Source organism: Bubalus bubalis, chromosome 3 (genome assembly GCF_019923935.1).
Source record: "Bubalus bubalis isolate 160015118507 breed Murrah chromosome 3, NDDB_SH_1, whole genome shotgun sequence".
NCBI classification, from domain to species: Eukaryota; Metazoa; Chordata; class Mammalia; order Artiodactyla; family Bovidae; genus Bubalus; species Bubalus bubalis.
The window spans coordinates 147,916,224-147,940,341 of NC_059159.1; the positions used below are offsets into that span (position 1 = coordinate 147,916,224).

Consider the following 24,118-nt stretch of genomic DNA (forward strand, 5'->3'; position numbering starts at 1 on the left):
CATCGGGCAGAAATCGGAATGACCAACCTGAGGAAAATCTTGAATATATTCACTTTCTTGCAGAACGGGGTTACCAAAGAGGCAACTGCAAGTGGAAATGTGCTAACAGTTATGAATTCTTATGCAACCTAGGCACGAAAGCCAACTTGGTAAAAGAATTTGGGGCCCTCAGCAAGTAGATAGAGAAAGAAGGCTTGGTATCTTTCTACTTACCATGCAGCTATAGCAGAATGGGGGCCTTCCCAGATGGCACCAGTGGTAAAGAGCCCGTCTGCCAATGCAGGAGACGTAAGAGTTGTGGGTTCATTCCAGGGTCAGGAAGATTCCCTGGAGGAGGGCAGGGCATCCCATTTTAATTTTCTTGCTTGGAGAATCCCATGGACAGAGGAGTCTGGCAGGCTATAGTCCATAGGCTGGAAAAGAGTCAGACGTGACTTAATACGCATGCACACATAGCAGAATGGAATACTGGCACTCTCTAGATAAATAGAACTGAGTTTAAACTCACCTCTCATACTTGCCATGGATCTTTGGAGTTAGCATTCATCCTCTTTGAATTTCAATTTTCTCATCTGAAAACCTGAGATGAAATAAGTTGCCATATAGATTTGAATGAGATGGCATATGTAAAGCACTCACATTAAAGAAACTCAGTGACTGAGAGGGATCACCAGAGGAAAGCCCTATTACAAGTTCTATAACTAGCTACCTGAGTGTCAGTGACCCTTCTGCTTCTGTAAGAAGGCCAGGGAAAAGGAAGAAAAAAGAAAGAAAAAATAGACACAAGGGGAGAAACTAAGATGCCCTAGGGAGATAGTTGACTTTGGGCTATTAATATAGTAGAGTTATTACTGTATGTGGAGTGTGTCCATTTTCTTGGCACATGTTGAATTTTACGTCCCCTCTAGTGTATTGCTAAGTGGACAGGGTGGGAAAGGGATGGGAAGGCCAAGAAAGAGCTATGATGGGTGAACCCTTTCCCACTCACCCAAAAGGACTTGAGGAATTGTCAGAGTCTGAATCAGTGAGCCGGCTTAGCATCTCATCACATGAACATCTTTGGCTGAGGCCGCAAAAATCTTGACTTTGTGCTTTAAATAGAGCACTGATTCAGAAGCCTTCCTGATAAGAGACTAAAATGAAACAGCAAATTGTGCTGTCACAAAAGACGACGGAGGATTTTAAAGGTCTATTTTGGGGGTCGCTTCCCTCTTCTCTTTGGAGGCTGAACGAGCTCACGGCGTGTGAGCTCAGAGCCGGTGTTCTGGTGGCTCTGGGGGCAGGAGGTTTTCATGTGCTGGTGAAGTCTAGTCACTTGGTGCATTTGTCCTTTATTGTTGAGCTTAGTGGCTAAAGACCTTTACTGCTGTTGCCATGTGAAATCTTCAGTCATATGGAAGTCACCAGCTCTATAATCATCTATTTCAGGAGACCTGATACAGAATGGAGTAATGTGACAGTAGCAAATGTCATGCCCAGAAACTGGAATTTGGAGGCAAAAGCTACGGGTTAATAGTTTTCTAGAAATCCAGCATTTGTTGATTTGAACCCAATGCTTCCCCTTCCAGAAACAAGGCGGCTTTTTACCAAGTATTCCTGCATCTGTCAGAATGATATGGAGTAGATTGTCTTCCATTATGTCCCCAGAGACAAGATCACCCCAACCACCTTCCCCATAAGGGTTCAACTTCCATCCATTTCTTGTCAAATGGAGCCAAGCACACATTCAGTTTAGACTCATGTATATTTTTAAAACTTTTTCATATTGAAATCATTTCACTAAAGTGTTGCAAGAATAGTACAAACAACTCCCATTTTCCCTGCATGCAGATTTTTTGAATGTTAACATTTTACCATATTTGTCTTATCATTTGCTATAGACACATACTATTTTTTTCTGAACTATTTGAGAGAATGTTGTAGCCAAAATCCCCTTTATTCCTAAATGCTTCAGTGTGTCCTTCCTGAAAGCAAGGGCATTCTATTATATATACAAGCACAATGATCAAAATCAGAAAATTAACATTGATATAATAATATTACTGAATCTCTCTGCCTTACTCAAATTTCACCAATTGTCCTAGTGATGGCCTTTAGAGCAAAAGGAACAAAGAATCCTGGCCCAGGGTCACACACAGTGTTTAGTTGGTGTGTCTCTTGTCTCCTTTAATCTGGACCCGTTTCTCAGTTTTTCATGAGACTGATGGCTCTGAGGAGTACAAGCCAGTTTCTTGTAAAATGTCCTTCAGTTGGGGTTTAAAGAATGAATTAATTAGAAAGTCGCCTTTTGGCAACGGTCATAGTAATAATGGATTCAGATAACTATCTATCAATGCTAGTGGGTGAAAATTTGATGAGGAAATGGGCTAAGCACATTTTTTTGATGCATTTCTGCACCGAATGCTTATTGATTACAAAGGAGAAAACAGTAACTTTACTGCAGGAGAATCTGGCTGACCCCACCTTCACTTGGTGATCTAAGTCAGTATCAGCAATATTGGAACAAACTGACTTCAGGTGCCTCTTGATGTGGTACATGGAGAAAAACACAGCATTTTACTTCATTGTGTTCCCACCAAAAGTGCATAACCTGACTCTGTCATGAACATCCAGCTGCACACACTAGAATGTTAACCCAATGAAAAGAAAACTAGAACAATGGGCTGTTTACAGAGGGGAGACACTCCCAGAGACCCCGTTTACACGGCAAGTCTGGCAGAACTCAGGCAGGATCTGAACTTGACCTTTCTTGGCTCTGCCTGCCTCAGGCTCTTCTAAATTCAAGAGGAACTTGCTAGCCCGCTTATTTCCCAACAATCCTCTAACACTTGTTTCACATCCTCCTTTTCCTGCAGAGGCTTGAAGACCATCAAACACTGAGTTTAGGGTCAAAACGGCATCACAGTCAGTATCATCCTTGACCCTTGACTCAGCTTCCTCCGTGGATCCTCATGCCTGGGTGCCATGGTCATTGGTCCTCTCTGTTGTGTTAAGAACATGGGCTCTGTGGATGAGACGCTTGAGTCTGGACAGCAGCTTGGTCGAGTGACTCAACCCCACTTTCCCCATTTTTCCATCTGTTCATACCATATAGTAGGGCTGAGAGTATAGGACAGAATATTTGTAAAATACTCATCATGGAGTTTGGCATATAGTAATAGAAAACATGCATTCAGTGCTAGCTTTTATCATTATTATTATCAGTGGGCTTTTAAGCATGTATGTTTTGGAACCAAACTGCCTGGGTTCAAATTCTGTCTCCACCACTTCTTAATTCTATGCGCCTAGGCAAATTACTTGAATTTGACCAAACCCTGGGAGATAGTGAAGGACAGGGAAGGCTGTTGTGCTGCAGTCCATGAGATTGCAAAGTCAGACACGACTTAATGACTGAACAACAGCAACAAGGCAAATGACTTAGCCTCTGTTTTGAGATGTTTACAAGGATTGAATGAACAGTGCCAGGCACTCTGTATGAGCTGGGTAACTTTGGACTGTCCTGCTTGTTAGTTTCTCTTTTCCCTTTTTAAACCCTTGCTCTGCTCAGATGCTCAGTCATGTCCAACTCTTTGTGACCCGTGAACTGTAGCCCGAGAGGTTCCTCTGTGCATGGGATTCTCCAGGCAAAAATCCTGGAGTGGGTTCACGTGCCCTTCTCCAGGGCATCTTCCTGACCCAGGGATCGAACCCTGGTCTCCTGTGTCTCCTGCAGGCAGGGAGATGTTTTACCACTAGAGCCACCCAGGAAGCCCTTTAGAAGCTTACATTTGAATAAGACTTCTGAGTGTGCCATGGCCTCCCATTTTGACACTGATCCTCACCAGAATAAGAAAGGGAATATATTATCACCCCCAGTTTGTGGACAAGAGAACTGAGGTCTAGGAAATGAAGCTATCTCACAAACACACACATGTGCAAGTAGCAAAGTGGAGCATTGATCCCAGTCTCGGGCATAAGCATACTATTCTTTACAGCATTCATCCTTCCAAAAAATATTGATGACATATTATGTACCAAATTCTGGGCCAAGGGCTGAGAAGGCAAAGCTTCCGAGTTAGAGGATTTGCACGAGAGCAGGAGATGAGTCCAGAGATACAGGGAGGCGTGGGAGAGTGGCATCCACGCTGATGCTGACAGACCTCTAACTCAGCTGAGGTTTCAGGTAAGGGGATCCTTGAGACAAGAACCGGAGGGGTTTAGAAGAAGCCAGTTAGAGTGGGTGCAAGATGAAGAACGTCCAGGAAAAATAAGTGTGAAGACAGGGAGGGTGAAACAACTTGAGGCTTTTGGAGAGATAACAAATAGAATGACTGGAGCAAAGGGCCCTAGAAGGGCACTGGAGAAAGAGTGACAGCTAGAGCAACCTGGGTGGGCTTCCCTAGGGGGCTGGAAGTCACCCTGTTGCAGCTCAAAGTGGGCAGCTGGGAGGCTCTGGGCTGTGCCCACAAGACATCTTGGGAGAAGTGCAGGGGTTTTTTACTTTTCTCTTGGATACTCAGAAGTCCTTATAGAATTAGTCTTTCTTTTCTTGATAGGAGTATAGTTGTTTTACAATGCTGTATTAGTTTCTACTGTAGAGCAAAGTGAATCAGCTATACACATACATCAGCTATATATATGTGTGTATATATCCCCTCTTTTTTGGATTTCCTTCCCATTTAAGTCACCACAGAACACTGAGTAGAGTTCCCTGTAGTGCTCAGTTTTAACTGCTTGCCCCAGGCACATCATAATTCTGTCTCATTACTCCCTTTCTCTCCCCTCAGAAGGCCATTTGTTCAGCCTCTGTGGTGAGAGTTGGGGCACAGAGCACTCTACCGTGATGGGCAGACTGTGGCTCCACATGTGCCCCGCCCCGAGGCCTGTGCTAAGGGAATAACGGGCTGCCAAGCAGGGAGGTCCTCAGGGGTTCTGGGAGGTGACCTGTAGCCCAGGGCAGAGCTGGGTCATCCTGAGGTGTAAGAACAACCCAATGGGGATGCTCTGGAAGCAGCTGAATGTTTGCATCTGGAGCTCAGGAGAGAAGCCAGGGCTGTGGGTGGAGAACATTTTTGTTACCTGATGTTTTAGAAAGAGAAATAGGGTTCTCTGAATCCCCCTGGAGTTTACCTGTCATTGCCAGCCTCTGTCCTTTCTCTCCCAAAGAAAGGAGAGAAACATACAGAGACAAAGCAGTTAGTGGAAAGCTTCATATCACATTTTAGGGGAGGCATGATATTCTGACAGTTTAACTTGATAGCTATATTTTCCATCTCAGGTTATACAATACTTTTTTCCTTAGTATTCCACATTAGCTAACTGGCCATTTTAGTACCGACTTGCAAGAGTATAAACATTTAGGGAATTTTTTGCAATGACAAGAAGAGATAGTATGTTTGAAGTCAGTGAGCTAGTTATGTTTAGGAAAATCACCATGGGATTTAAATGATGCATTGATGTAATGCAATTGGTGGTTTATGAAAATTCTTTTAGACTAACCTCGGCTGTATAAGCACAACCACATTCCTTGCTAGTGAATAGCAGGCAGGGCCCAGTGGAATCATTTTTTAAGTATTTCATTATTAACCTTTCACTTTCTACCTCTCAAGGGAAGAGGGGGCTGGCAGGGGAGGGGAGAGGACTTCACGGTAAAATTTTCTGTTGGAGCTGTTTGAGGCTACAAGGAGTAAAAGGGAAAATCCAGAAATAGTTTAGGAAATTAGTCATCTGTCTTCAGACTGTGTTCAGTTATAGTATTGTGTTCTGCATAACTACTTTATGGACTTTTTTAAAAAGTGGAAATCTGGAAAGATTAATAATCACTTGTGTAAGGCCCTAAAGGTCCAATTTCATGTCCAGAAACTAGACGGAAAAAAGCTCCCATTTGCTAAAACTGTCAAAATAATTCCCATGATACAAAATTATGTTCTGGGAACTGGGAAAACATCTTGACTTTCTCTACATTTCCCAGTTTTTGGTTGCTGCTGCTGCTGCTGCTGCTAAGTTGCTTCAGTCGTGTCCGACTCTGTGCGACCCCATAGATGGCAGCCCACCAGGTTCCCCTGTCCCTGGGATTCTCCAGGCAAGAACACTGGAGTGGGTTGCCATTTCCTTCTCCAATGCATGAAAGTGAAAAGTGAAAGGGAAGTCGCTCAGTCATGTCTGACTTAGTGACCCCATGGACTGCAGCCTACCAGGCTCCTCCGTCCATGGGATTTTCCAGGCAAGAGTACTGGAGTGGGGTGCCATTGCCTTTGCCAATAATTAGGTTATACTAGATGTTGCTTATTTAAACCTATAATCTATTAAAAGCATTTTCCATTGCTTACATACACAAACGTTATGATGTTATGCATTAAGACATGCCTATTCAATTTCTTTAAAGTGTACTAAAGGAGAACTAAAATGGGAAAAAAGCAGTATCCCAGTTTCTCTGTTCCTATTACTCTGCCAACTTACTATCATAATCATTCTAAGACAGTTCTTTTTCTCTTTGATGGTCTATTAAAATGTACCTCTTAAAGTAATAGGGGAATCTAAGAGAGTGGAATGGAAGACGATACAGAAAAGGAAAGAAAAGAAAAAAAGAGAGAGAAGGAAAGTGAAACAGTGTATGGAGTCATAATGAATCAGCATGATCAGCCCTGGAGAAACCTCATGCTTAGTTTGAGGCCACATCGGACTTTCCTGCAAACCTCTCAGCCTTCTGATGCATATGACTCGTACTGATGAAAAGTTCTTTCATCTGAAGAAAGCAGTTCAGAGAGCATCATACAGTTAGTTTGAAGGAGCTTCTGAGAATGTAAAGGGCAGACTATCCTAACAATGTGCCATGTGGAGCTGCACAGCGCAGGCAGTGCCCGCAGACTGCTGAACCACATCTGAGTCAGTTAGATGCTTCAAGTTGCAAGTAACAGAATCCTTAGCCATGTTTAAGCCAAGAGAAGACATTCACACTTGCATTTGCTCACCAGGGCATCTGGTTAAAATGTACCATCTGGTTAAAATTCATGGACCCCAGATCCTGAATTTCTAACAAGCTTCAGGTAATGGTGATATTGCTGGCCCATGGGCCACACTTTACTTTGAGTAAAAACTCTTTAAAAACCAGGGTCATAACTGTCTTGTACATCAAGAAGTCGATAGTGGACATTCCCAGGTTGGTGCAACAACCTGAGATTCCAACAAGAACCAGACTTACTGCAGCTTCCTTCCTATCATGCTTAGTGAGGGCTTCTCTGTTTCTGATGGCAAGTGTCACATCCTCACACAAATGATTGTTGTTGTCACATACAAACTTTTTCCTTCTTTGTCTCCCAGCAGACTTCCTATTAGCCAGGATTGCTTAACATCCCGATGCTAGCTTAAAGGAAGCTGGAAGAGCTCCTTGTCCTTTCCAGCCTGTGTGGAAGGCAGTCTTGTCATCACAGCAGTGGGCATGGAAGGAATCAAAGGTGGGTTGGCACCCCCACCTCAGGCAACTGAAGCAAGAGAGATGATGCTACCATCATGCAGAGACTTGCAGTAAGGAAAATCAAAGTCAAGTGAGGTATACTTTGAGATTTTTGAGTAAAGATCTGCTTTTACCTAGACAGTATAACTGTATTATATTTAATGTTAATAAGCAATTATTTATATTATAAAATATATTTAATTATATTTAATGTTGCTAAGCAATAAAAAGAGGAACTAAAGAGTCTCTTGATGAGGGTGAAAGAAGCCAGTGAAAAAAGCTGGCTTAAAACTCAACATTCAAAAAACTAAGATCATGGCATCTGGTCCCATCACTTCATGGCAAATAAAAGGGGAAGAAGTAGAAGCATTGATAGATTTTATTTTCTTGGGCTCCAAAATCGCTGTGGACGGTGACTGCAGCCACAAAATTTAAAGACACTTGCTCCTTGGAAGAAAAGCTGTGACCAACCTAAAAAGCAGAGACATCACTTTGCCTGCAAAGGTCCGTCTAGTCAAAGCTATGGTTTTTTCATTAGTCGTGTACAGATGTGAGAGTTGGACCGTAAAGATGGCTGAGTGCCGAAGAATTGATGCTCTCGAATTGTGGCACTGAAGAAGACACTTGAGAGTCCCTTGGTCTGCAAGGAGATCCAACCAATCAATCCTAAAGGAAATCAATCCTGAATATTCACTGGAAGGACTGATGCTGAAGCTGAATACTTTGGCCACCTGATGCAAAGAGCAAACTTATCAGGAAAGACCCTGATGCTGGGAACGATTGAAGGCAAATGGAGAAGGGGTGGCAGAAGATGAAATGATTAGATAGTTTCACTGACTCAATAGACATGAGTTTGAGCAAATTTTGAGGGATAGTGAAGGACAGAGAAGTCTGGAATGCTGCAGTCCTTGGAGTTGCAAAGAGTTTGCCACAACTTAGTAACAACAGCAACAACAAAGCAGTTGGAAATTCATGGTCAATACATTCTTTCTGTTGATCATGTTATTTAATCTCTTGAGACCCACCATCATCATCCATTCCAGGGAATGGTGGTACCCTCCTTTCTAGATTAGATTAGATTAAGTAGATTCTAGGCTTCCCCAATGGCTCACAGAAGAATCCTCCTGTCAATGCAAGAGATGTGGGTCCAATCCTTAGTCGGGAAGATCCCCTGGAGAAGGAAATGACAACCCACTCGTCTTCTTGCCTGGGAAATCCCGTGGACAGAGGAGCCTGGTGTAGTCCATGGCATAACAAAAGAATCAGACACAACTTAGTGACTAAACAAGTAAGTTCTATGTGAAATTGTTTAGGATTTTATATAAAAGACTGAAACTCAGTTAATGACTACAGTAGGCACTCAGTATCAATAAAGCTATGTAATAATATGTAGTTTTATTTGTGTGTGTTTGTTCATGTAGTTTTATTTGTGTGTGTTTGTTCAGTATAAGAAGCTGGATTATATATTGCCCTTCTACTTTATGTATCTATGCAGGTTTGGAAAATTCATGGTGATATTTACCTGGGGTTATACATGAGATATCTACTGGCAGACTATGAGAGCAAAGGTGCCACTACCGAAGTCCTGGATTTGCAGATGCAAACTAAAAAAGTGACCGCAAATATTCAAGCTGCCCACAATAATAACAAAGGTTTACTGGTTGCCAATAATGGAAACGGCATTGCCTAAAAACCTTTATATCCATTAGTTAACTGAACCAGCTTCTCAGCTGATACTTTTATACGTGTTCAACCTAACTTATAATTTGGTTTAAGCTAGTGTTTTTAGTTCATTTAATTAAATCACCAAGTTAGCATTAATCTGAAATGTACTGAAAGTGTTTGTTAATTATGGTATGAAAATATGTCTTACAACTCAATACTTAAATACAGTTGACAGCACCACCCCATAACTTAGTATCTGTCTAGTGTGAATTTTCTTGTTTTGCATACAGCTCAAGAATGAAACATTTTAGCCATTGAGTATATTTTAATTAGCATGCAATTGAATTTGTTTCTTTTAAATAAAACTTTTTATTTTATTTATTCTTAGGGTAGATTTGTATTATCAGAAATAAACAAAAAGCAGAGTGACTATGAAATATTATTTCCTAAAGGAAAACACATTGATATAATGATACTGATGAGTTGAAATCATGTTATCTTTTAAAGTACTACTTTGCAAGGCCTTATATTATTCACATGATGCTGAAATTTCTGAAAATAGTTTTAGAGTTTCAATTTGGGAATGGACTTAAAAATATGAAGTTTATCTTATTTTGTGGCCAGTCTCTTGAACTGCAATAACAAAACAAAATGATTTAACTTGGTTTGCAAATGCTGTATAAAATAAAATTTTTTTTCTTTACAATATTGTATTGATTTTTGCCATACATCAACGTGCATCCACCACGGTTGTACACGTGTTCCCCACCCTGAATCCCCCTCCCACCTCCCTCCCCATATCATCCCTCTGGGTCATCCCAGTGCACCAGCCCCAAGCTTCCTGTATACTGCATCAAACCTGGACTGGAGATTCGTTTCATATATGATATTATACATGTTCCAATGCCATTCTCCCAAATCATCTCCCTCTCCCTCTCCCACAGAGTCCAAAAGACTGTTCTATACATCTGTGTCTCTTTTGCTGTCTCACATACAGGGTTGTCGTTATCATCTTTCTAAATTCCATATAAATGCGTTAGTATACTGTATTGGTGTTTTTCTTTCTGGCTTACTTCACTCTGTATAATAGGCTCCAGTTTCATCCACCTCATTAGAACTGATTCAAATGTATTCTTTTTAATAGCTGAGTAATACTCCATTGTGTATATGTACCACAGCTTTCTTATCCATTCATCTGCTGATGGACATCTAGGTTGCTTCCATGTCCTGGCTATTATAAACAGTGCTGTGATGAACATTGGGGTACACGTGTCTCTTTCAGTTCTGGTTTCCTTGGTCTGTATGCCCAGCAGTGGGATTGCTGGGTCGTATGGCAGTTCTATTTCCAGTTTTTTAAGGAATCTCCACACTGTTCTCCATAGTGGCTGTACTAGTTTCAATTCCCACCAACAGTGTAAGAGGGTTCCCTTTTCTCCACACCCTCTCCAGCAATTATTGCTTGTAGACTTTTGGATCCCAGCCATTCTGTCTGGTGTGAAATGGTACCTCATTGTGGTTTTGATTTGCATTTCTCTGATAATGAGTGATGTTGAGCATCTTTTCATGTGTTTGTTAGCCATCTGTATGTCTTCTTTGGAGAAATATCTATTTAGTTCTTTGGCCCATTTTTTGATTGGGTAGTTTATTTTTCTGGAATTGAGCTGCAGGAGTTGCTTGTATATTTTTGAGATTAGTTGTTTGTCAGTTGCTTCATTTGCTATTATTTTCTCCCATTCTGAAGGCTGTCTTTTCACCTTGCTTATAGTTTCTTTTGTTGTGCAGAAGCTTTTAATTTTAATTGGATCCCATTTGTTTATTTTTGCTTTTATTTCCAATATTCTGGGAGGTGGGTCGTAGAGGATCCTGCTGTGATGTACGTTGGAGAGTGTTTTGCCTATGTTCTCCTCTAAGAGTTTTATACAAAATAGAAAGCCCAGAGATAAACCCACACACCTACGGACACCTTATCTTTGACAAAGGAGGCAAGAATATACAATGGAGAAAAGACAATCTCTTTAACAAGTGGTGCTGGGAAAACTGGTCAACCACTTGTAAAAGAATGAAACTAGAACACTTTCTAACACCATACACAAAAATAAACTCAAAATGAATTAAAGATCTAAACATAAGACCAGAAACTATAAAATAAAATTTTATTTGCCCTAACTTTTGAAAGTTTCTAAAAAAATCAAACTGCTGAGCACGTACTTTTTTCTAACTTTGTTGATATATAATTGACAAACAAAATTGTGTTTATTAAACATGTGTGTGATGATACATAACCATTGTGAAATATTTACCACAATAAAGTTTATTAACACATCTACAACCTTACACAGTTGTCTTGTCTGTGTGAATGTGATAACACTTAAGATGTATTCTCTTAGCAAATTTCAAGAATACAATATTGTATTACTAATATTAACTATAGGTACCACGCTGTGCCATTCAGTTCAGTCAGTTCAGTCACTCAGTCATGTCTCACTCTTTGCGACCCCATGAACCGCAGCACACCCGGCCTCCCTGTCCATCACCAACTCCCAGAGTTACCCAAATTCATGTCCATTGAGTTGGTGATGCCATCTATCTAACCATCTCATCCTCTGTTCTCCCCTTTTCCTCCTGCCCTCAATCTTTCCCAGCATCAGGGTCTTTTCAAATGAGTCAGCTCTTCCCATCAGGTGGCCAAAATATTGGAGTTTTAGCTTCAACATCAGTCCTTCCGATGAACACACAGGACTGATCTCCTTTAGGATGGACCGGTTGAATCTCCTTGCAGTCCAAGGGACTCTCAAGAGTCTTCTCCAACACCACAGTTCAAAAGCATCAATTCTTCGGCTCTCGGCTTTCTTTATAGTCCAACTCTCATGTCCATACATGACTACAGGAAAAACCATAGCCTTGACTAGACGGACCTTTGTCGACAAAGTAATGTCTCTGCTTTTTAATATGCTGTCTAGGAAGGCAACGGCAACCCACTCCAGTACTCTTGCCTGGAAAATCCCATGGACGGAGGGGCCTGGTAGGCTGCAGTCCATGGGGTCGCTAGGAGTCGGATATGACTGAGCAACTTCACTTTCACTTTTCACTTTCATGCATTGGAGAAGGAAATGGCAACCCACTCCAGTGTTCTTGCCTGGAGAATCCCAGGGACAGGGAGCCTGGTGGGCTGCCGTCTATGGGGTCGCACAGAGTTGGATACGACTGAAGCGATTTAGCAGCAGCAGCAGGTTAGTCATAACTTTCCTTTCAAGGAGTAAGCGTCTTTTAATTTCATGGCTGCAGTCACCATCTCCAGTGATTTTGGAGCCCAGAAAAATAAAGTCTGACACTGTTTCCATTGTTTCCCCATCTACTTGCCATAAAGTGATGGGACCGGATGCCATGATCTTCATTTTCTGAATATTGAGCTTTAAGCCAACTTTTTCACTCTCCTCTTTCACTTTCATCAAGAGCCTCTTTAGTTCTTCTTCACTTTCTGCCATATGGGTGGTGTCTTCTGCATATCTGAGGTTATTGATATTTCTCCCAGCAATCTTGATTCCAGCTTTTGCTTCTTGCAGTCCAGCGTTTCTCATGATGTACTCTGCATAGAAGTTAAATAAGCAGGGTGACAATATACAGCCTTGATGTACTTCTTTTCCTATTTGGAACCAGTCTGTTGTTCCATGTCCAGTTCTAACTGTTGCTTCCTGACCTGCATATGGCTTTCTCAAGAGGCAGGTCAGGTGGTCTGGTATTCCCATCTCTTTACATGCCCAGAACTTATTCATCTTATAACTGAAAGCATGTCCTCTTTGAACAACCGCTTCCTATTTCCCAACTCGCATTCCTGGAAACCACTATACTATACTATACTATACCACTATACTACTCAGTTTCTCTGAGTTTAATCTTTATTTTTTTAGGTTCCACACACAGATGATACTATATTCTATTTGCCTTTCTCTTTCTGGTTTACTTCACTATTTCATAATGCCTTCCAGTTTCATCTGTATTGTTGCAAAAGTCAGGATATCCTTCTTCTTTCTCATGGTTGAATTATATTCCACTGTATATATGTACTACATTTTCTTTATCCATTCATCCATCAGTAGACACTTAGATTGTTTCCTTATAGTGAATAATGCTGCAAAGAACACAGGAGTGCAGATATCTCCTTGAGATACTGTTTTCATTTCTTTAGGATGTATAAAGAAGTGGGACTGTTGAATCATATGGTAAAAGTGAAATTCGCTCACTTGTGTCCAACTCTTTGCGACCCCTTGGACTATATAGTCCATGGAATTCTCCAACAGAATACTGGAGTGTGTAGCCTTTCCCTTCTCAAGGGGATCTTACCAACCCAGGAACCAAACCAGGGTCTCCAGCATTGCAGGCAGATTCTTTACCAACTGAGCTATTGGGGAAGCTGAATCATATGGTAGCTCTATTTTTAAATTTTGAAGTATCTCCATACTGTTTTTCATTGCCACCAGAAATGAACCATCCTTCTCTTTTCTCTCAACATCCTCACCAGCACTTGTAATCTCTTGTTTTTTGATAAAAGCCATCCTAACAAATGTGAAGCAATACCTCATTGTGGTTTTGACCTACATTTGCCTGATAATTGAAGATCTTTTCATGAACCCGCTAGCCATTTGTATGTCTTCTTTGAAAATATGTCTATTCAGAAGCTTTGCCCAGTTTTAACTGAATAATTTTGAGGGTTTTTGCTCTTGAGTTGTTTGAGCTCCTTATATATTTTAGAAATTAACCCCTTATCTTTTACACTAAGTCCCCATGTAAAAATCATTAGGTAGAGAACTTTCAAGAGGCAAACGTGGAACTTACTAATGAAGACCTGATGATATTGGAGGCCCAGAGAAAGGATGAAGAGAGACAAGAGGAAGAAGAAGTAACAGAAAAACCCAAGAGACTCAAGGAGCAGATAATGGCAAGGGGGTTTTGTTTATTTGGACCTGAGTGTGGAACAGTACATGAAGATTGCAGCAGCCATTCAGAACCCAGTTCAGTGATGTCATGTCATCATGACAAGAAAAAAATAAATAAAGACATCCTACCCAGACATCACTGAATCATTTTTTTGGCATCACCAACTCAATGCACATGAGTTTGGGTAAACTCTGGGAGTTGGTGATGGACAGGGAGGCCTGGCGTGTTCATTGGGTCGCAAAGAGTCAGACATGACTGAGCGACTGAACTGAACTGAAATAGGCTTGAATCTAGCAAGGAAACAGAATCTGTGCCAGCAACATCAACTGTGAATGAAACTGCAGCTTGCTCTCCATCTCCTATTGCTGAAGATCCTTCAGCTCTACCATCCGCCACCTCCTCTCCCTCCTCCAGTCAGTGACTCTTCTTGCCTGTTCACCGGATGCTAGCCTCTGTATTCCAGCCATTGTACTGTACTACTGTACTTTTTAGGGTATTGCATTGTAAGATTAAAAATGTTTTCTTTTTTGGGTGTGTTTTTTAATGTACTGTTTATGTGAAAAATATTGTAAACCTTTTACAGTACAGCACTATGTAGCTGGTTGTGTTAGTTTGGTACCCAGGCTAACTTTGTTGGATTTACAAACAAATTGGACTTACAAATGCATTCTCAGAATGGATCTCATTTGTATGAAGGGGACTTACTGTATATAGTTTGCAAATATTTTCTCCCATTCTGTACATTGTCTTTCATCTTATTTTAAAATTTTCCCTTTTGATTTCTTCTTTGAGCCACTGATTGTTCAGGAGTGTGTTGTTTAATTTTCAAACATCTGTGAATTTTTCAGCTTTCCTTCTACTAGAGATTGCTAGAGTCATACAATTGTGGTCAGAAAAAATTTCTTGGAAAGATCTCAACCTTCTTAAATTTTTAAAATTTATTTTGTGACCTGACATATGATTTATGCTGGAGAATGTTCCTTCTGTGCTTTAGAAGAATGAATATTGTGCTGCTGTTGGATGGAATGTTTTGCATATGTCTGTGAGGTTCATTTAGTTAAAATGTAGCCAGGTCCATTATTTCCTTACTGATTTTCTGTCTGGATGATCTATCCAATGTTGAAAGTGAGGTACTGAATTCCCCCACCATTACTTTATTGCTATCTATTTCTCCCTTCAGATCTGTTAATATTTACTTTATATAGTTGAATGCTCCTATGTTGTGTGCATAAATATTTGCTAACATTAAATCTTTTGATGAATTGACCCTTTGTCATCATATAATGACCTTTTAATCTCTTGTTGCAATCTGTTTAGTCTAATATAAGTAGACTTAGCATGCATGCTAAGTTACCTTAGTTATGTGAAGTAACACTTGACTCTGTGTGACCCTATGAACTGTAGCCTTCCAAGCTCCTTGTCCATGGGATTCTCCAGGCAAGAATACTGAAGTGGGTTGCCATGCCCTCCTCCAGGGCATCTTCCTGACCCAGGGATCGTACGCGCATCTCTTATGTCTCCTTCATTGGCAGGTGGATTCTTTACCACTAGCGCTATCTGGGAGCATAGTAATATAAGCGTCGCTTCCCCTGCTTTTTTTTTTGGTTGCTATTTACATGGAATGTCTTTTTCCATCCCTTTTCTTTGTGTATGTGTATATGTATATGTATATGTGTGTGTATGTCCCTAAAGCTGAATGAATCTCTCCAGGCAGCATATTGTTGGGTCTTGTATTTTTTAATCCATTCAGCCACTCTATGTCTTTTCATTGGAGAATTTAATCCTTTTACATTTAAAGTAATTTTTATAGATAAGAACTTTCTGTTGACAACATGTTAACTGTTTTCTGGCTGTTGCATAGTTCCTTTCTTCCTCTCTTGCTTTTGTTCTGTGTGATTTGATTACCTTCTAAAGTGGTATGCTTTGATCTTTTTTATCTTTTGTGTATTTTCTATAGGTCTTTGCCTTATGGTTACCATGAGGCTTATGTAAAATATGTTATAGTCATAACAGTCTATTTAAGCTGATAGCAATTAAACTTTAATTGCTTACAAATACTCTGTACTTTATTCCTCCCCCCCTTTACAACTTACATCCTTTCATATTTTATATCTGTTACCAAATAATTATAGTTATAGTTATTTTAATACTTTTGTATTTTAACATTTACACTAAAGTTATAAGTAATTGACACACTAGCATTACAATATCAGAATATTTTGAATTTGACAATATATTTACCTTTGTCAGTTGTATACTTTCAAAAGTTTTTATATTATTCATTAGCATGCTTTTATTTCAGCTTAAAGAACTCAATTTAGCATTTCTACTAAGCCATATCTGGTGGTGTGATCTCCCTAAGATTTTGTTTTTCTGGGAAAGTCTATTTCTCCTTTATTTCTAAAGGACAGCTTTGCTGTATTAAGTATTCTTGGTTGGCAGTTTTTAACTTGAGCAGTTAGAATGTATTCTCCCACTTTATCCCAGAAAGATTTCTCATGAGAAATCTGCTGATATTCTTATGGGGATTCCTTTGTATATAATGCTTCTTTTCTTTTGCTGTTTTCAGATTTTTATCTTTTTTTATCCTTGAAAGTTTTATTGTAATGTATTTTGACGAAGTTCTTTGAGTTGAATCTGCATGACCTATGAACTTGATGTATCTGAGTATCTGTATCACTCCCCAGATTTGGGAAGGTTTCAGTCATTATTTCTTTAAATAAGCTTTCTGCGTCTTTCTGTCCCTCTTCTCCTCCTATCACTCCCATAATGCAAATATTGTTTCTTTTAGTAGTATCCTTTAATTCATGTAGGTGCTTAACTCTTTAACTCTTTTTCATTCTTTTTTTTTCCTCTTATGAACAATTTCAAATAATGTATTTTGAGTTCAAAGACTCTTCTGCTTGAACAAATCTCTTGATACTCTACTGCATGTAAATTTTTTTTTCATTATATTACTCAGCTTCAAAATTTCTGTTTGGTTCTTACTTATGATTTCTATCTCTAGATTGAACTTCTCATTTTATTCATGTGTTGTTTCCCTGATTTCACTGTACCATGTCTCTATTCTCTTATAGCTCACTGAGCCTCTGTAAAGTTATTTTGAATTTTTTGTCAGACCATTTGTAGATCTCTATTTCTTTAGGGTCAATTATTTGCTAGTGTCATGTTTCCTTGCTTTTGGTGTTTCTTGAGGCCTTTCTTTGCTATCTTTGCACGTGAAGCAGCAAATCACCTCTTCCAGTCTTTGCTAACTGACTTTATAAGAAAGATACCTTCATCTATCAGTCTGGCTAGGGATCCTGAGGCTTTCTCAGATCTTTTCTGTGGCTACACCCACTCTACAGTTCTTGCTCCCTCCTGGGGAATTTTAATTATATGCTTCTCTTAACCTCAGAAAGCCAGGATGGGTGCTAAGAGCCTCTCAAATGTTTTTCCTGGGGTGGTGCCTTGAAATGCTGTGATTGTGAGACTTCTCCCCATCCTGAAGAGTCAATAGAAGTTTCTACTCTTGCCTACTAGCTACCTACAGGGGCTAGCTATCACCATTCACAGCAGTATGTGCAATGAACCAGACAAAAGTCAGTAAGATGAATCACAAAGTGGGTATTAGTGTCCCTTTGATGAATTCTGAGCCCCGGTTGCTGTGCTCCCAACCTTTCCTAAACTCTCAACCATAAAGAATACCTCAGTATTCTGAATGAAACAATAAAGAAGTGGGTCCTCTAGGTAGCATCCCACACAGCTGGGGAAACCAGGCACTCTACACTCTCACTTTCCCCAATAGGAGAAACTGTAAAGTGTCTCTCCAAGCACTGAGCCATTCAACCTTGTGGGAGAAGTGATGCAGGCAAAGTGAAAATGGTCCTGTTACGTTTTTCAATGTGTATATTCTTGGGCGCCCCCCGACCTCAAATTGTATGTTGGAACTTCTGCGTCAGGCTCTCAGGTGTCCACATAGGCATTCTCATCTGTAGGCAACTGCCAAAACTGATATTCTATGGCAACAGAGTGGCGAGGGGCTGGGCAGCAGCGGGGGGAATGGTAGAGAATTCTCATGTTGCCAACTTGCTGATGTCACTCCTATTATTTTTATAGTAAGTAAAATAAAATAGAAGTTGGGATAAAAATATCCTCAAATAAAATCACACATGACAAAGATTTGCTAAGAATAAAACAATTTAAGATTGTGATGAAAGGACTGAAAGTAAAACTGGAGTGGCAGAATACTGACTGCTTTAAAGGAGAAATGTATTTCAAAATGTGATTATAAAATTATCAAGCTGGCACTCCTATATATTGCTAATACGTGTATAAAATGTTACAACTCTTCTAGAAAAATGTTTTCCCTTGTGATACTGTGACAAAATAAGAAATATATGTATATCTTCATCAACAGTTCCTAGCACAAATCTTATAAAGTCCTTGTAATTTCCTACTTGGTTTTTGCTCCAAGCCCTGGAGACAGCTCTGGAGAAATAGAGGTGGAAGGAGCATCTTTTGTTATTTATAACAAGCCTCTTTTGACCACACCCAAGTATATATTAATGAAGTGGATTTTGGAAAGCACTTAAAGATGGGGGAGTTAGTTGCCAGAGAAATCAACCTTTTGATTAAAGAATTGGAACCTTCAGCAGAGTGGCTGCTGCTGCTGCTGCTAAGTTGCTTCAGTCGTGTCTGACTCTGTGCGACCCCATAGACGGCAGCCCACCAGGCTCCCCCATCCCTGGGATTCTCCAGGCAAGAATACTGGAATGGGCTGCCATTTCCTTCTCCAATGCATGCATGCATCCTAAGGCACTTCAGTCATGTTCGACTCATGGACAGCAGCCTACTAGGCTCCTCTGCCCACAGGATTCTCCAGGCAAGAATACTGGAGTGGGTTGCCATTTCCTTTTTCAGAGAGTGGCAGGAGGCTGAATTCATCACCAGGCTCAATGATTTAATAAATTGTGCCTGTGTAACGAAGCCTTCATAGCAAATCCTAAATGAAAGGATTCGGTGGTTGTTGTTCAGTTGCTCAGTCATGTCTGACTCTTTGTAGTGCAAAGGACTGCAGCACACCAGGCTTCCCTGTCCTTCACCATCTCCCGGAGCTTGCTCAAACTCATGTCCATTGAGTTGGTGATGCCATCCAACCATCTTGTCCTCTGTGGAACCCTTCTCCTCCTGCCTTCTATCTTTCCCAGCCTCAAGGTCTTTTCCAGTGAGTCAGCCCTTCACATCAGGTGGCCAAAGTATTGGAGCTTCTTCTTTAGAATCAGTCCTTCCAATGAATATTCAAGATTGATTTCCTTTAGAGTTGACTGATTTGATCTCCTTGCAGTCCAAGGGACTCTCATGAGTCTTCTCCAACACCACAGTTCAAAAGCATCAATTCTTTGGCGCTCAGCCTTCTTTATAGTATAACCTTCATATCCATACATGACTACTGGAAAAACCATAGCTTTGACTAGACCTTTGTTGACAAAGTAATGTCTCTGCTTTTTAATATGCTGTCTAAGTAGGTCATAGCTTTCCTTCCAAGGAGCAAGTGTCTTTTAATTTCATGACTGCAGTCACCATCCACAGTGATTTTGGAGCCCAAGAAAATAAAGTCTGTCACTGTTTCCATTGTTTCCCCTTCTATTTGCTCTGAAGTGATGGGACCAGATGCCATGATCTTAGTTTTTTGAATGTTGAGTTTTAAGCCAACTTATTCACTCTCCTCTTTCACTTTCGTCAAGAGGCTGTTTAGTTTTTCTTCACTTTCAGCCATAAGAGTGGTGTCATCTGCATATCTGAGATTATTGATATTTCTCCCAGCAATCTTGATTCTAGCTTGTGATTCATCCAGCCCAACATTTTACATGAAGTACTCTACATATAAGTTAAATAAACAGGATGACAATATACAGCCTTAATGCACTTCTTTCCCCATTTGGAACCAGTTTGTTGTTCCATGTCCAGTTCTAACTGTTGCTTCTTGACCTTCATACAGGCTTCTCAGGAGGCAAATATGGTGGTCTGGTATTTCCATCTCTTTAAGAAATGTCCACAGTTTGTTATGAATGATCCACTCAGTCAAATGCTTTAGCATATTCAGTGAAGCAGAAGTAGATGATTTTCTGGAATTCTCTTGCTTTTTCTATGACCCAAAGGATTTGGAGAGTTTCCAGATTAGTGACCATATGGAGGTGCTGGGGTGGGGGGTGACACGCCTGGAGAGGGCACCATAGGTCTGTATCCCTCATCTTATACCTTACTCTATGCATCTCTTTCTGAGTTGTGTCTTTTAATAATAAACTGCTAATCTAGCAAGCAAACTGTTTTCCTGAGTCCTGTGAAATATTCTAGAAAATTATTGAATTGAGAAGACAGTTGTGGAAACCTTGAACTTATAGTCAGTCTGTCAAAAGCACAAGTGGCCACCTGGATTTGTTATTTTCATCTGAAGATATGAAGCCTCATGAGACTGACTGAGCCTTAACTTGTGGAAACTGACACAATCTCCATGTAGATCTTGTCAGATTTGAGTTAAATTGTAGGACACCCAGTTGGTATCTTCCCAGAATTGGAGAACTGTGGTGCCCCAAGGACGAAAAAACAAGGTGAATAAGAAGGGTCTTGGAATGCAAGAACAGAAAAAAAAAAAAAAAAAAAGACTCATTGCCCTTCCCCCACATATTGTAACCATTGAGAAATTTTTGGACCCTCCTGAATAGTATAGCCTGTCTCCCCTCCTACCCCATTTAAGGAAAAGGTGTTTGCTTATGCTTCTCCAGCCCAATACCTCACCCAATCAGCAAATGACTCACAAGGCCCCTAGCGTACTTCTTGTCCCCTGGCTATAAAAACAAACCAAGGACCCATGTTCAAGTTTGGCTCTCCCTGTCAGTAACCTGGCCTGCTATAGTGGCAGCAACCCTTCTTTCCCCTACTCTAATAAACTTTATTCTCTTTCATTCTGCCTTGTACGTGGAAATTCTTTTCCAGCCCACACATAGATTATGACAAGAATTACTTGGTATGGGAAAAATTACTTGGTATCTGATGTCTGAAATGTCATGAGAACAGAGTAGAGGATACAGTGGTGTCTTCTTTTCAGGTACCTTACCATAGCTACAAATTAGTTCATGCACAAAGTTATTCATTGTGCCATGACTGGTAGTAGCTAATGATGAAAGAAACTTCGATGTCTAACCATAGGATACAAATACAAGGTAAGCTAGGAGCACCTTACTATACCAGAAAGCAAGTTCTTAAACAAACTGGTGGGGACATATGAAAAGGACACAAGTGTTCACTTAAAGGGATTTACACTGACCTTACTTGGACATTTTTTTTAAAAGGGTTATAATACATTGATCAAAAAGTCCTTAGCAATATCTTTAAAATGGGAAGAAACTGTTCAACTTAGAATAATATTATTATAATAAAGGTGGAAGGAATTCAAAAATTCAATTTTGCTACTATCAAGTTAATGACTATTTAGGCAAGGCTTAACAATGAATCCCAAAGTAATCAGGTGAAGAAATGTGAGGAACCCAACCTCAAAGCATGACTACACAGGTTATTAATTAATTACAAAAAATAAAAGGATCACCTTCAAGAAGAGATCAAAGTCAGCATCATCCATCACTGGACAACCAATGATGTAAAAGGAAGCACACTACGTACACCGAGTGTTTTCTTGTTAAAGAAGTTAAACTCAAAACCAATCAAGAGAAACAATTTACAAATCCAGATAGTGGGATATTCTATAAGACTAGACTCTTATAGAGTGGCCTAGGCTCTTCAAAAATGCCAAAGTCATGAAAAGCAAATAAAAGTAGAGGGCTTGTCTTAAACTGAAATTGACTAAAGAGTCATAATAACCAAATGGAATGCATGATCTTTAATGGCACTCTGAATTTTTAAAAAACCTAATGAAGATCATTAATGTTAAAGCACAATAATGTTGAAGTGCAGCTAATAGCTGTAGCTTATTTTCAAATGGTTTAACAGAAGTGTGTGCATGTGTGTGTGTGTGTGTACAGAAAAGTGAGAGAGAAAAAGTAAATGTGGCAAAATATTAACAACTAGTGACTTTGGAAGGAGAATTTATAGACATTCCTGACAATTATTTCTCTTTCCTGCAAGTTTGAACTATTTTAAAAAGAAAAGGGAGAAATCCAGCTGATGACTGTACACTTGACATGTTAATCTGTGGAATGTGGTTATATGTATATGAATTGCAAGATTTTTATCATTTTAAGTAGACCATGATATCACTGGCAGGAATCAGGGCAAACGTTAATAAGAGCTAGATGGTAAGTTACTGAAGGAGCTTAAGACTCTAAGGCAGGGTCTTGCACACAGTAAGTAACACTCTTTGTTTAAGGAATTACTGAGGTCTACATTTTCACTTCCACTTGGGTAAAAGTTAAGACTGAAAGGTTCCTAGCCACTAGTGCTTTCCCCATGTACAGAAGACAAATGTGGAGTCTACAGTTGAAGCGCTATTAAAGGTATTAAAAGCTTTCAGAAGAGGTAATTTAGCCCATGTGACCTAATTGCCCAAAATTCATGTAGCACACATCTGGCTCTTTACTGACCCAAGCTTTGATCTAATTATGTTTAATGGGCTATTTGCATATTGATGAAGAAATAAGGAAAATGTCTCACATTTCACTTTCTAAAACAATTAAGCTCTTAAATCCTCATGATAGTGGAATGTTTGGCATAGAGAATTAACAATTTTCATAGATAATGTTTCCACCATAATTGAGGGTTGAACTATACAGAGAATTCCAAGAGGGACCTCTATACACCACAGGATTGCCAATGGAGAAAGCATCTGTCAGTGGTTTTCATCAGAGCATAATTATTTAGACTAATCAACCACTAAGTATGTTTTAATTAAAAATATCCTAAAGAGATTTATGAGGGCAAAGAAAACCCTCAAACTTCTAACTATATAAAATTATATCTAGTCATTTATTGAGAATTTCAATAAAATTAATTTCTAAGCATTTTTTATTATTCTTAACTCACATATCCTGAAATAAATTTTATAACTGATCTTTTATTTTCTAGATGATCATGTTAAATAGCCAGTGTGCAGGTGTTTAATAGCTTATTCATAAGTTTTTGCTGTTAACTAATAGCATTTATATCTGAATGAATCTTTTTAAGGCTCTTTCTCACTCCCTTGTGCTCATTAACACTAAAAATTCATCTTTCCACTTTTCAGAAGCAACATCCATAGTGCTGCTTTTTTCTTACACTCATCTGATCCCCTCATTCATACCTACTTACTAGCTCTTCCGAAGACTCAAAGGTCCATTTTATAAACTTCAACATCAGCAAGAAATAATAGATGAGCTTCTAGTAAAGCCTAGAAGAGAAAAACCGTAAGAAATGAATTGTAAGAATTTCTTTATACATCCTATGTGTTTATATATCTAGTTCATATACTCATATATTCATTCATATATACATACATATATATTTCATATACTTACATGCACTTCAGCGCATTCTTTTTAAGGTTGATGCAATCTCAGCACAGTTTAACATTCATGCTCCTATTGCTCATTTTAAAGTTACTTAAGTGATTTAAATATCAGCAACCATTGACTTGTTCATGATTCTGCAATTTGCGTATGGTTGCAGACAACACTCTCCTCCCTGCAACATCAGGGCGACAGCTAGAATGGAGGCTGGAAGATCTGCTTTCAAGATGATCGGTCAGAGCTGGCTATTGGCTGGGAGTTCTGCCAGAGCTATTGACCTCCATCCTCCTTTTGGCTCCTCCTTGTAGACAGGGTAGGCTTATTAGGGTATAGGGATGCTCATTTCCTTAAGAACCCAAAAATAAAAGCTGCCAGAATTTCGTAAGACTTAGGCCCAGACCTGACAAAGTGTCACTTCTGCTGCATTTTCTTAGTTGAGTTACAAAGACACCAGATTCAAGGGGAGGGAACCACATAAGGGTGTAAATATCAGGCAGCATCATTTACTGGGGGCCCCAAAAGTGGCTCTGATGGTAAAGAAGCAGCTTGCCAATGCAGGAGACATAAGAAATGCAGGTTCGATCCCTGGGTCTGGAAGATCCCCTGGAGG

General features: G+C 39.8%; 1 long non-coding RNA gene across 1 annotated transcript; it reads right to left on the reverse strand.

Moving 5' to 3' along the window:
• Nucleotides 1–356: 356 nt before the first annotated feature.
• Nucleotides 357–23,390, reverse strand: LOC123332433. Its single transcript, XR_006549222.1, has 3 exons — nt 23,312–23,390; nt 509–580; nt 357–413 (listed from the first exon to the last, which is right to left on the reverse strand). It is a non-coding gene; the product is annotated as an uncharacterized LOC123332433 (long non-coding RNA).
• Nucleotides 23,391–24,118: the final 728 nt, after the last annotated feature.